Source organism: Pseudophryne corroboree, chromosome 1 (assembly GCF_028390025.1).
Source record: "Pseudophryne corroboree isolate aPseCor3 chromosome 1, aPseCor3.hap2, whole genome shotgun sequence".
NCBI lineage: Eukaryota > Metazoa > Chordata > Amphibia > Anura > Myobatrachidae > Pseudophryne > Pseudophryne corroboree.
Genome location: NC_086444.1, coordinates 87,062,552 through 87,075,863, shown reverse-complemented (window position 1 = coordinate 87,075,863; position 13,312 = coordinate 87,062,552). Strand labels below are relative to the sequence as shown.

Genomic DNA, 13,312 nt, shown 5'->3' with positions numbered 1-13,312 from the left:
GGCACATCTAGGAGTGGCACTGCAGTGTCACGCAGGATGTCCCTTCCAAAAAACCCTCCCCAAACAGCACATGACGCAAAGAAAAAAAGAGGCGCAATGAGGTAGCTGTGTGAGTAAGATTAGCGACCCTAGTGGCCGACACAAACACCGGGCCCATCTAGGAGTGGCACTGCAGTGTCACGCAGGATGTCCCTTCCAAAAAACCCTCCCCAATCAGCACATGATGCAAAGAAAAAGAAAAGAAAAAAGAGGTGCAAGATGGAATTATCCTTGGGCCCTCCCACCCACCCTTATGTTGTATAAACAAAACAGGACATGCACACTTTAACCAACCCATCATTTCAGTGACAGGGTCTGCCACACGACTGTGACTGATATGACGGGTTGGTTTGGACCCCCCCCAAAAAAGAAGCAATTAATCTCTCCTTGCACAAACTGGCTCTACAGAGGCAAGATGTCCACCTCATCTTCACCCTCCGATATATCACCGTGTACATCCCCCTCCTCACAGATTATCAATTCGTCCCCACTGGAATCCACCATCTCAGCTCCCTGTGTACTTTGTGGAGGCAATTGCTGCTGGTCAATGTCTCCGCGGAGGAATTGATTATAATTCATTTTAATGAACATCATCTTCTCCACATTTTCTGGATGTAACCTCGTACGCCGATTGCTGACAAGGTGAGCGGCGGCACTAAACACTCTTTCGGAGTACACACTTGTGGGAGGGCAACTTAGGTAGAATAAAGTCAGTTTGTGCAAGGGCCTCCAAATTGCCTCTTTTTCCTGCCAGTATAAGTACGGACTGTGTGACGTGCCTACTTGGATGCGGTCACTCATATAATCCTCCACCATTCTATCAATGTTGAGAGAATCATATGCAGTGACAGTAGACGACATGTCCGTAATCGTTGTCAGGTCCTTCAGTCCGGACCAGATGTCAGCATCAGCAGTCGCTCCAGACTGCCCTGCATCACCGCCAGCGGGTGGGCTCGGAATTCTGAGCCTTTTCCTCGCACCCCCAGTTGCGGGAGAATGTGAAGGAGGAGATGTTGACAGGTCGCGTTCCGCTTGACTTGACAATTTTGTCACCAGCAGGTCTTTCAACCCCAGCAGACCTGTGTCTGCCGGAAAGAGAGATCCAAGGTAGGCTTTAAATCTAGGATCGAGCACGGTGGCCAAAATGTAGTGCTCTGATTTCAACAGATTGACCACCCGTGAATCCTTGTTAAGCGAATTAAGGGCTCCATCCACAAGTCCCACATGCCTAGCGGAATCGCTCCGTGTTAGCTCCTTCTTCAATGCCTCCAGCTTCTTCTGCAAAAGCCTGATGAGGGGAATGACCTGACTCAGGCTGGCAGTGTCTGAACTGACTTCACGTGTGGCAAGTTCAAAGGGCATCAGAACCTTGCACAACGTTGAAATCATTCTCCACTGCACTTGAGACAGGTGCATTCCATCTCCTATATCGTGCTCAATTGTATAGGCTTGAATGGCCTTTTGCTGCTCCTCCAACCTCTGAAGCATATAGAGGGTTGAATTCCACCTCGTTACCACTTCTTGCTTCAGATGATGGCAGGGCAGGTTCAGTAGTTTTTGGTGGTGCTCCAGTCTTCTGTACGTGGTGCCTGTACGCCGAAAGTGTCCCGCAATTTTTCTGGCCACCGACAGCATCTCTTGCACGCCCCTGTCGTTTTTTAAAAAATTCTGCACCACCAAATTCAAGGTATGTGCAAAACATGGGACGTGCTGGAATTTGCCCATATTTAATGCACACACAATATTGCTGGCGTTGTCCGATGCCACAAATCCACAGGAGAGTCCAATTGGGGTAAGCCATTCCGCGATGATCTTCCTCAGTTGCCGTAAGAGGTTTTCAGCTGTGTGCGTATTCTGGAAAGCGGTGATACAAAGCGTAGCCTGCCTAGGAAAGAGTTGGCGTTTGCGAGATGCTGCTACTGGTGCCGCCGCTGCTGTTCTTGCGGCGGGAGTCCATACATCTACCCAGTGGGCTGTCACAGTCATATAGTCCTGACCCTGCCCTGCTCCACTTGTCCACATGTCCGTGGTTAAGTGGACATTGGGTACAACTGCATTTTTTAGGACACTGGTGAGTCTTTTTCTGACGTCCGTGTACATTCTCGGTATCGCCTGCCTAGAGAAGTGGAACCTAGATGGTATTTGGTAACGGGGGCACACTGCCTCAATAAATTGTCTAGTTCCCTGTGAACTAACGGCGGATACCGGACGCACGTCTAACACCAACATAGTTGTCAAGGACTCAGTTATCCGCTTTGCAGTAGGATGACTGCTGTGATATTTCATCTTCCTCGCAAAGGACTGTTGAACAGTCAATTGCTTACTGGAAGTAGTACAAGTGGGCTTACGACTTCCCCTCTGGGATGACCATCGACTCCCAGCGGCAACAACAGCAGCGCCAGCAGCAGTAGGCGTTACACGCAAGGATGCATCGGAGGAATCCCAGGCAGGAAAGGACTCGTCAGACTTGCCAGTGACATGGCCTGCAGGACTATTGGCATTCCTGGGGAAGGAGGAAATTGACACTGAGGGAGTTGGTGGGGTGGTTTGCGTGAGCTTGGTTACAAGAGGAAGGGATTTACTGGTCAGTGGACTGCTTCCGCTGTCACCCAAAGTTTTTGAACTTGTCACTGACTTATTATGAATGCGCTGCAGGTGACGTATAAGGGAGGATGTTCCGAGGTGGTTAACGTCCTTACCCCTACTTATTACAGCTTGACAAAGGGAACACACGGCTTGACACCTGTTGTCCGCATTTCTGGTGAAATACCTCCACACCGAAGAGCTGATTTTTTTGGTATTTTCACCTGGCATGTCAACGGCCATATTCCTCCCACGGACAACAGGTGTCTCCCCGGGTGCCTGACTTAAACAAACCACCTCACCATCAGAATCCTCCTGGTCAATTTCCTCCCCAGCGCCAGCAACACCCATATCCTCCTCATCCTGGTGTACTTCAACACTGACATCTTCAATCTGACTATCAGGAACTGGACTGCGGGTGCTCCTTCCAGCACTTGCAGGGGGCATGCAAATAGTGGAAGGCGCATGCTCTTCACGTCCAGTGTTGGGAAGGTCAGGCATCGCAAACGACACAATTGGACTCTCCTTGTGGATTTGGGATTTCAAAGAACGCACAGTTCTTTGCGGTGCTTTTGCCAGCTTGAGTCTTTTCAGTTTTCTAGCGAGAGGCTGAGTGCTTCCATCCTCATGTGAAGCTGAACCACTAGCCATGAACATAGGCCAGGGCCTCAGCCGTTCCTTGCCACTCCGTGTGGTAAATGGCATATTGGCAAGTTTACGCTTCTCCTCCGACAATTTTATTTTAGGTTTTGGAGTCCTTTTTTTTCTGATATTTGGTGTTTTGGATTTGACATGCTCTGTACTATGACATTGGGCATCGGCCTTGGCAGACGACGTTGCTGGCATTTCATCGTCTCGGCCATGACTAGTGGCAGCAGCTTCAGCACGAGGTGGAAGTGGATCTTGATCTTTCCCTAATTTTGGAACCTCAACTTTTTTGTTCTCCATATTTTATAGGCAGAACTAAAAGGCACCTCAGGTAAACAATGGAGATGGATGGATTGGATAGTTTACTAGTATACAATTATGGACGGACTGCCACGGTTAGGTGGTATAAAAAAACCACGGTTAGGTGGTATATATTATAATAATAATACAATTATGGATGGACGGACTGCCTGCCGACTGCCGACACAGAGGTAGCCACAGCCGTGAACTACCGCACTGTACACTGGTTGATAAAGAGATAGTAGTATACTCGTAACAACTAGTATGACACTATGACGATGGTATAAAGAATGAAAAAAAAAACCACGGTTAGGTGGTATATATTATAATAATAATACAATTATGGATGGACGGACTGCCTGCCGACTGCCGACACAGAGGTAGCCACAGCCGTGAACTACCGCACTGTACACTGGTTGATAAAGAGATAGTAGTATACTCGTAACAACTAGTATGACACTATGACGACGGTATAAAGAATGAAAAAAAAACCACGGTTAGGTGGTATATATTATAATAATAATACAATTATGGATGGACGGACTGCCTGCCGACTGCCGACACAGAGGTAGCCACAGCCGTGAACTACCGCACTGTACACTGGTTGATAAAGAGATAGTAGTATACTCGTAACAACTAGTATGACACTATGACGACGGTATAAAGAATGGAAAAAAAACCACGGTTAGGTGGTATATATTATAATAATAATACAATTATGGATGGACGGACTGCCTGCCGACTGCCGACACAGAGGTAGCCACAGCCGTGAACTACCGCACTGTACACTGGTTGAGAAAGAGATAGTAGTATACTCGTAACAACTAGTATGACACTATGACGACGGTATAAAGAATGAAAAAAAAACCACGGTTAGGTGGTATATATTATAATAATAATACAATTATGGATGGACGGACTGCCTGCCGACTGCCGACACAGAGGTAGCCACAGCCGTGAACTACCGCACTGTACACTGGTTGATAAAGAGATAGTAGTATACTCGTAACAACTAGTATGACACTATGACGACGGTATAAAGAATGGAAAAAAAACCACGGTTAGGTGGTATATATTATAATAATAATACAATTATGGATGGACGGACTGCCTGCCGACTGCCGACACAGAGGTAGCCACAGCCGTGAACTACCGCACTGTACACTGGTTGATAAAGAGATAGTAGTATACTCGTAACAACTAGTATGACACTATGACGACGGTATAAAGAATGGAAAAAAAACCACGGTTAGGTGGTATATATTATAATAATAATACAATTATGGATGGACGGACTGCCTGCCGACTGCCGACACAGAGGTAGCCACAGCCGTGAACTACCGCACTGTACACTGGTTGATAAAGAGATAGTAGTATACTCGTAACAACTAGTATGACACTATGACGACGGTATAAAGAATGGAAAAAAAACCACGGTTAGGTGGTATATATTATAATAATAATACAATTATGGATGGACGGACTGCCTGCCGACTGCCGACACAGAGGTAGCCACAGCCGTGAACTACCGCACTGTACACTGGTTGATAAAGAGATAGTAGTATACTCGTAACAACTAGTATGACACTATGACGACGGTATAAAGAATGAAAAAAAAAACCACGGTTAGGTGGTATATATTATAATAATAATACAATTATGGATGGACGGACTGCCTGCCGACTGCCGACACAGAGGTAGCCACAGCCGTGAACTACCGCACTGTACACTGGTTGATAAAGAGATAGTAGTATACTCGTAACAACTAGTATGACACTATGACGGTATAAAGAATGAAAAAAAAACCACGGTTAGGTGGTATATATTATAATAATAATACAATTATGGATGGACGGACTGCCTGCCGACTGCCGACACAGAGGTAGCCACAGCCGTGAACTACCGCACTGTACACTGGTTGATAAAGAGATAGTAGTATACTCGTAACAACTAGTATGACACTATGACGACGGTATAAAGAATGGAAAAAAAACCACGGTTAGGTGGTATATATTATAATAATAATACAATTATGGATGGACGGACTGCCTGCCGACTGCCGACACAGAGGTAGCCACAGCCGTGAACTACCGCACTGTACACTGGTTGATAAAGAGATAGTAGTATACTCGTAACAACTAGTATGACACTATGACGACGGCATAAAGAAAGAAAAAAAAATACCACGGTTAGGTGGTATATATTGTAATACAATTATGGATGGACGGACTGCCTGCCGAGTTCCGACTGCCGACACAGAGGTAGCCACAGCCGTGAACTACCGCACTGTACTGTGTCTGCTGCTAATATAGACTGGTTGATAAAGAGATAGTATACAATACATACAACAATATACTACTATACTGGTGGTCAGGCACTGGTCACCACTAGTCACACTGGCAGTGGCACTCCTGCAGCAAAAGTGTGCACTGTTTAATTTTAAATTAATATAATATTATGTACTCCTGGGGGCTCCTGCTATAACAACCTGCAGTGCTCCCCAGTCTCCCCCACAATTATTATAAGCTTTGCCTTTTATACATTGATGTGCAGCACACTGGGCTGAGCTGAGTGCACACAGACTGAGTCACACTGTGTGACTGGCTGCTGCTGTGTATCGTTTTTTTTCAGGCAGAGAACGGATATAGCAGAGAACGGATATATATTAAAATAAATAAAAGTTAACTAACAACAACTGCACTGGTCACTGTGGTAAACTCTGTCTGACTCTGCACAATCTCTCTCTCTCTTCTAATCTAATTTCTAATGGAGAGGACGCCAGCCACGTCCTCTCCCTATCAATCTCAATGCACGTGTGAAAATGGCGGCGACGCGCGGCTCCTTATATAGAATCCGAGTCTCGCGAGAATCCGACAGCGTCATGATGACGTTCGGGCGCGCTCGGGTTAACCGAGCAAGGCGGGAGGATCCGAGTCTGCTCGGACCCGTGAAAAAAACATGAAGTTCGTGCGGGTTCGGTTTCAGAGAAACCGAACCCGCTCATCTCTACTTAAAATAACCCCAAACCCAAAATCTCAGAAAATTAGAATATAACATAAAATCAATAAATAAAGGATTTTAAATACAGAAATGTCGGCCCTCTGAATAGTATAATCATGCATATGTACTCAGTACTTGGTTTGGTCCAGTTTTTGCATGAATTACTGCCTCAATGCGGCATGGCATGGATTCTATCAGCTGGGGCACTGCTGAGGTGTTATGGAACCTCAGGAAGCTTCAATAGCGGCCTTCAGCTCTTCTTCATTGTTTGGTCTCATGTCTCTCATCTTTCTCTCGGCAATGCCCCATAGATTCTCTATGGGGTTCAGGTCAGGCGAGTTTGCGGTTCAATCCAGCACAGTAATCCCACGGTCATTGAACCAGGTTTTGGTACTTTTGGCAGTGTGGGCAGATGCCAAGTCCTGCTGGAAAATGAAGTCAGCATCTCCATAAAGCTTGTCTGCTGAAGGAAGCATGAACACTGCGAGGTGTTGCGATAACCCTACGCAGCCCTTAGGAATGAACCCTGTACAACAAATGCGCATCTTCTAAATAAATTATCCCAAAATGTGGAACATCAATAATAAATTAAAATTAAGGTTGAATAGTTGGAGCCATTCATTTGAGTGAGTCCCTAACTGTCCCTTCTGCTTCGGCAGAAAATATCAGTAAAACCTATGTGGCAGTTGTGCTGGATTATGATTCAGTCTCTTCTAAGTCACACTGACTTTGGCCACAAATGTGGTCTCTCCACACTTTATTAAAAAACACTTTGTCAAATTAGCAATTTCCATTTCCAACTTTGCGGCTATGTTTTCACAAATCTGTTTGTGATGTTGAAGCTTGTTTCATATATGCTCTAGGTTTTCATTTAAACCTAGGATCAAGTACAGTAGCACCAGTGGAATTATATGGCAGCACCCCTGGATTTATACAGCATAGGCAGTACCCCTGGAGAATTATACAGCACAGCAGACAGGCAACAGCACCCCTGGACTTATGTAGGGCTGCACCAATGGACTGATAGGGCAGAGGGGCAGCACCCCATATAGGGCAGCACCCCTGGAATCATGTGGCAAAGAAAAGATGGGCAAGATGGAATTGTCTTTGGGACCTCCAACCCACCCTTATATTGTAAAAACAGGACATGTACACTTTAACAAACCAATCATTTCAGCGATAGGGTCTGCCACACGAGTGTGGCTGACATGATTGGTTTGCTTGGGCCCCCACCAAAAACCCCCCAATTAATCTCTCCTTGAACATACTGGCTCTACAGTTTCAAGATGTTGTCCTCATCTTAAGATTCCCACCCACTTAAGTGTTTACATCCTCATCCTCACAGAGAAATAATATTCAAACAAAACCACATCATTTAGGTTTTAGTGGACTGCTTACGCTATTAACCAAAGTTTCTGAACTTGACAATGACTTATGATGAATGCGCTACAGGTGACCTATAAGGGAGGATGTTCCTAAGTGGTTAACGTCCTTACCCCTACTTATTATGGATTGAAAAAGGCAACAGATGGCTTGACACCTGCTGTCCGGATTTGTGGAGAAATAATTCCACACCGAAGAGGTGTCAAGCCATCTATTGCCTTTGTCAATCCATAATAAGTAGGGGTAAGGACGTTAACCACCTAGGAACATTCTCTCTTATACATCACCTGCAGCACATTCATCATAAGTCATTGTCAAGTTCAGAAACTTTGGGTAATAGCGTAAGCGGTCCACTGACACCTAAATGATGTGGTTTTGTTTGAATACTATTTCTCTGTGAGGATGAGGATGTAAACACTGAAGGGGGGAATCTGAGGCTGAGGACGACATCTTGTCACTGTAGAACCTGTTTGTGCAAAAAGACATTAATTGCTTTTTTTTTTTGGTGAGTGCCCAAACAAATAATTCATTTCAGCCACACTCATGTGGCAGACCCCGTCACTGAAATTATTGGTTTGTTAAAGTGTGCATGTCCTGTTTATACAACATAAGGGTGGGAGGGCCCAAGGACAATTCCATCTTGCACGTCTTTTCTTTGCCACATCATTCCGGGGGTGCTGTCCTATGTGGGGTGCTGCCCCTCTGCCCTATCAGTCCATTGGTGCTGCCCCACTGTCATATAATTCTAGGAGTGATGCTGTAGTTGATCCTAGGTTTAAATGAAAGCCTAGAGCAGATATGAAACAAGCTTCAACATCACAAACAGATTTGTGAAAACATAGCCGCAAAGTTGGAAATGGAAATTGCTATTGCGAAGTGTGACTCAGAAGAGACTGAATCATAATCCAGTGCAACTGCCGGAGAAGTAAAAGTGATATTTTCTGACGGAGCATTGGCGAGAGATTCTTCTCAATTATTTCATGTTAGGGACTCACTCAAATAAATGGCTCCAATTAGTCAACCTTAATTTTGATTTATTATTGATGTTCCACATTTTGGGATTATTTATTTAGAAGATGCGCATTTGTTGTACAGGGTTCATTCCTAAGGGCTGCGTAGGGTTATCGCAAGACCTCGCAGTGTTAGAAGAACAGTTTCAGTGATCTTGCATTGCATCAGCTTTCCATTGCACTGTAGCACTAGATGGGCTAGGAGCTCCTGTGAGGCACAAGCAGTTACTGAATAAGGCCCAATATGGAGTCTCATGGTGGTTTACAGCCAGGAAGATGTCTGGCTTGCCAGGCTGAGGCATGCTGTGGGCACAGAGGTTAGCAGTGCTTCATCCCACAGTCTTACTAATAGTATGAAATGAGTTTTGACTGTAGAGTGGTAAGTTCCACTAGGGCAGGGGCTCAATAACAAACAAAATCACTGCACAGTCCTGCTTAGTACTGTACTGAACCCACCCGAACTCAACTTGCCCCATCCGGGCCTGCTGTGGGGGCTCAGGAAGGGCTGCTAAAACATCTAAGGATTTGCTTTATTTAAAAATAAAATATGAAAAACGTAAACAAGACACACAGGTATGCTCACATGCGTGTAACTGGGACACATAGGTATGCTCACATGCGTGTAACTGGGAGCTGTGAAAAACAAAAATAAGGCATCTGCCACAAAATATGTAAATACAAATGCAATTAAAAAATGAAGGAAAAAAAACCCCATGAGATCTTTACAAAATAAGTCTCCAGACTCCGTGGAGTGGAAAATATTCAATCTTGATCCTGTGGTATACACCAGTTTATTTGCATCCCAGCAATAAATCCGAGATTATCTTAATCCCTGAACATGGAGAAGGGGGTATAGTTTTGGAGGCTTTGGCCCTAGTTTTTCAGTTTGTCCAGTAATGTGGTAATTAGTAATTATATATTTGCTTGGTTGAAGTCCTTTCTGTTCCACACCAATATAGGAGTGGATGTGAAAGCCTGTGTGTTGTTTTTGCTTGTGTGTGCCTTTCTAATTTTTGATCACCTTCTTGACACTGTCCTCTTCCTCTTGCCTCTTCTCACAATGTGAAAAGTTATCAAATATGGAGGTGGTATGTTTGTAGCTAGCTATGATTCTGAGAACTTGGTGAGCTTCTTCCAGGGGGACCACCTGTCGCTGAAATTATAGGTTTATTAAACTGTGTATGTACTGTTTAAACAAAATATGGGTGGGTGGGAGGGCCCAAGACATCTTGCACCTCTTTTTTTTTCATTGCATTATGTGCTCCTTGGGGCCTAGTTTTTAAAACTGCCATCCTGTCTGCGACTGCAGTGCCACTCCTAGATGGGCCAGGTGTTTGTTCTGTCCATTTGTGTTGCTTACCTTAGTCATCCAGCGACCTCGGAGCACCTCTTTTTTCTCTTTGCATTATATGCTTTTTGGGGCCTTGTTTTTAAAACTGCCATCCTGTCTGCCACTGCAGTGCCACTCCGAGATGGGCCAGGTGTTTGTGCTGTCCACTTGTGTCACTTAGTTTAGTCATCCAGTGTCCTTGGTGCAACCTTTTGGCCTAAAAACAATATTGTGAGATGTGAGGTGTTCAGAATAGACTGGAAATTAGTGTAAATGAATGTTATTGAGGTTAATAATACCGTAGGATCAAAATTACCCCCAAATTCTGTGATTTTAGCTCTTTTTATGTTTTTCTCCCCCAAAAATCATCCAAATCCAAAACCAAAACCCGAAAGGGTGGTTTTGGCAAAACCAATCCAGATCCAAAACATGAGCGGGGATCCAGATCCAAAACCAAAACACAAAATCTGCCGCACACCTCTAATTTTAACAACTGCACCACTGAATTTTTACAGCATGCAGGGCCAATGTGCTTTTATTTTAATGACTGCACCCCTGAATTTTTAAAGCATACAGGGCCAGTGTAATATTTTAACAGCAGCAACCCTGAATTTTTACAGCATACAAGACTGGGCCAGCACCCCTGTATTTTCACAGCATACAGGAACAGTGTGCTTTTATTTTTACAGCATACAGGACCAGTGTGCTTTTATTTTAGCAGAAGCACCACTGAATTTATACAAGCCGGAGCCAGCACCCCTGTATTTTTACAGCATACAGGACCAGTGAGCTTTTATTTTAACAACTGCACCCCTGAATGTTTACAGCATACAGGACCAGTGTGCTTTTATTTTAACAACAGAAACACTCTTAAATTTTTACAGCATACAAGACTGGGTCAGCACCCCTGTATTTTCACAGCATACAGGAACAGTGTGCTTTTATTTTAACAACATCAACCCTACATTTTTACAGCATACAGGAGGACAATGCCCCTGCCCCCTGTACAACTCAGTGGCAGCCAGAACAGCAACAACATCCATGTACAGCTGCAGCACCCCTAACAACACATGAAACACTAGTGACAGCCAGGACAGCACCCCTAACAGCACAGGTACACCACAGTGACAGGAGCAGCACCCCTACAGAGCGCACACTGACCCCACCTGACGCCATCACCCACAGAGAGACAAAGGTCTGTCTCCCTCACTCTCCAAGTCTGGAGTGAAAATGGCGGCGATGCGCGGCTGTTTATATGGAATCCAAAACCCGCTAGAATCCGACAGCGGGATGATGACGTTTTGCCTCGTTCTGGATTCCGAGTCTGGTGGGAAGTCCCGAGCCAGACTCAGAACCGGGCTTGTAACAGGATGTTTTGGGGGTGGTGGTGGGTTCGGTTCTCTGGGAACTGATCCCGCTCATCTCTACTATTAAGTAATACACATGTGCACTAACTAGTAAAACATGCACTGTTAGGGGTTCCTGGGGACTTGAGTTGGAAGACACTGTATTAGGCAGTTATTTAAAGGCCCTATGACATGCCTGTATACCATACTTGCCTACTCTCCCGGATTCTGCGGGAGACACCCGATTTTTCGGGTGACCGTATGCATTCCCTTTGGCACACCGGATGTCACCAAACTATTCTAAAAGGTCTGGGCAAAAGTACTAACACAAACATAATGACACCTTCATATTTAGACATGTCACCAGTGTGGCTGCATAGACTCTCCACTATGCTATGTGTCCCTTACATGCTAACCACTGTACAAGTTTCTCCAGCATACCTTCCACTGTTCACACATGCCACCTAGTGTCCCAGCCATCTTATGACAATCACAGTAGCCCCAAAATCTGTTATTAAGTCATCCACATCAATTGTACCGACACGTATCCTAATCTGCATTCATTCTGACAGGTGCTGCCAATACTATTCCCATGTGCTTTCCCACATATTACATCAATGCCAACCCTACTCCTCTACCCTCACATTACCCCAGCTTTGGTTTTGGAGCTGGCACCTGTAGTTCTTTTTTGCCCACATTTTCTATATTCTATTAATCCACTAAAGCTGTGACCTATTTTGCCATGCTCTCTGTTTATTTGCAAAATACCATCCCATGGAGTCTTGCAAGTGAACAGAACAAAGTATTTAAATCTAATGTGATAAAATATCTCCACATAACTTTAGGGTTTTTTTCCAACTTTTTGAAAAGTCAGTTGAGTGTCTGTTTTTTCCTATCTAATAGACAGGAAAAAACAGACACCCAACCGAATTTTCAAACAATAGCATCCCCCCCCCCACCCCCCAGGAGTCTTTGGGGGGAATTTAATTAGGTATGAGTTTGCAAAAAGTGCATTATATTGGCTAAAATAGCTGAGATATTGGCTGGGGAAGAAAAAACCTTGTTATTTTCTGCATATATGATGCAGCTGGAATCGTGTCTCTTTTTATACAAGGGAATCATTTATTTTGCCAATAATATCGTATTATATGTTGTTAACCTTTGTTGATAATCAGTTCTTACTCCTCCCTCATCCAACCCACCAGCTACTATCAGTGCACAACATCTTGCTTTCAATTTCAAGGACAACTTTGATAGGATCCAAAAAGAAATGCTGTGCTCTTCCAGTCAGCGACTTGCTCCTTCCTCTGGCATCTTCTCTTCATTTGATCCCACAAATGAAGATGAAGTATCATCACTCTTCTCATCCACCTACTCTATTACTTCTCATCTAGATCCTATACCTCACAAATCAGTATAACTCTGTCTCATATGCTCATCCCAACCTTAACTAAAATCTGGAATCTCTCTCTCTTTACTGATATCTTTCCATCACTGTTCAAGCATGCAGTGACTACTACCATGCTGGAAAAAAAAACAACTAAATGCTGACCCTACCTCTCTCTCAAACTACCATCCAATTTCTCTGCTCCTATGCCCCTCCAAGCTTCTTGAGAGACTTGCTCTCACACAATTTCTTAGCTTACACAATTTATTGGCCCCACTTCAGTCAG

The 13,312-nt window shown here is 44.5% G+C and overlaps 1 long non-coding RNA gene across 1 annotated transcript in view; it reads right to left on the bottom strand.

Moving 5' to 3' along the window:
- Positions 1–6,596: 6,596 nt before the first annotated feature.
- The window catches only part of LOC134945861 (uncharacterized), a 100,826-nt gene continuing 94,110 nt past the window's right edge, over positions 6,597–13,312 (bottom strand). The window contains exons 3-4 of the long non-coding RNA XR_010182162.1: positions 10,324–10,510; positions 6,597–6,995 (exon numbers count right to left, since the gene is read on the bottom strand). This is a non-coding gene — a long non-coding RNA (uncharacterized LOC134945861). The remainder of the gene's footprint in view (positions 6,996–10,323; positions 10,511–13,312) is intronic.